Below are 807 nucleotides of genomic sequence, written 5' to 3'. Positions count from 1 at the left end.
TTTTTTAAAACAATCTGTTTATAAGGATCTTTGTCCTCTCAGGAACTCTGGAATATATCCATTGCATGTCCTGAGATGAGATGATGAAATGTAAGAGGAATATGTAACAGCTGTTTTGAAAATAGTTCAAGAAACAAGAAGAAAGTGGCCAGCAGTGCAGTTCCTCGTGGCTCTGTACCATCTCCTTGCAGATGCTGGTGCAATTCACCTTGATGCAGCGTGTGCATTTACACTGACATGTTTGTCTGGGAGAACAGTGCCCTGAGACAGGTGTGAAAAGAGGCTTTGCTGGTACTAAAACAAGGTGGACATCTGGGACATGCCACTCATGCAGAAATGCCACAGAAATCAGTGTGCTGACTTCAGAGGAGCCTGTAAAGACATGGCTGGTCTTCTACCAAATCTCAGCTGCTGGCTGTGGGTGAGAGTCCAAAGCAAGTCCTGCACAGTTGAGGTCCCACTTCTTACCAGAAACATCACATGGATTTCTCCTTCTCTTCAGCCCCAGCCTTCCTCTCCTTCTCAAGTTTTCTATGTAAGTGCCAGAGTAGCTGTTCATAAAATTACAAGCACTGGGTGCTGCCTTGCATGGGATAACATCCTCCTGCCAGGCTAGATCCTGTCTGTGTTCAGCTGATGCCACTTTGCTGCCACACGTTGCACTGGCACCTGGACCGGGATGGGCTGCCAGGCCTTGTCTGGGGTGGATCAACCTGCCCTTACACAACCTGTGGGCTGTGCAAGGTGACCCCACCCAAAGCTGAGTCACTGCAATGTATCTTTTTAATCCCAGTCTTCCAGCAGATC

The sequence above is a fragment of the Pithys albifrons genome, chromosome 1 (assembly GCF_047495875.1).
Source record: "Pithys albifrons albifrons isolate INPA30051 chromosome 1, PitAlb_v1, whole genome shotgun sequence".
In the NCBI taxonomy this organism is placed as follows: domain Eukaryota; kingdom Metazoa; phylum Chordata; class Aves; order Passeriformes; family Thamnophilidae; genus Pithys; species Pithys albifrons.
The sequence above is the reverse complement of the archived record's forward strand: the minus strand, read 5'-3'. Positions refer to the sequence as shown.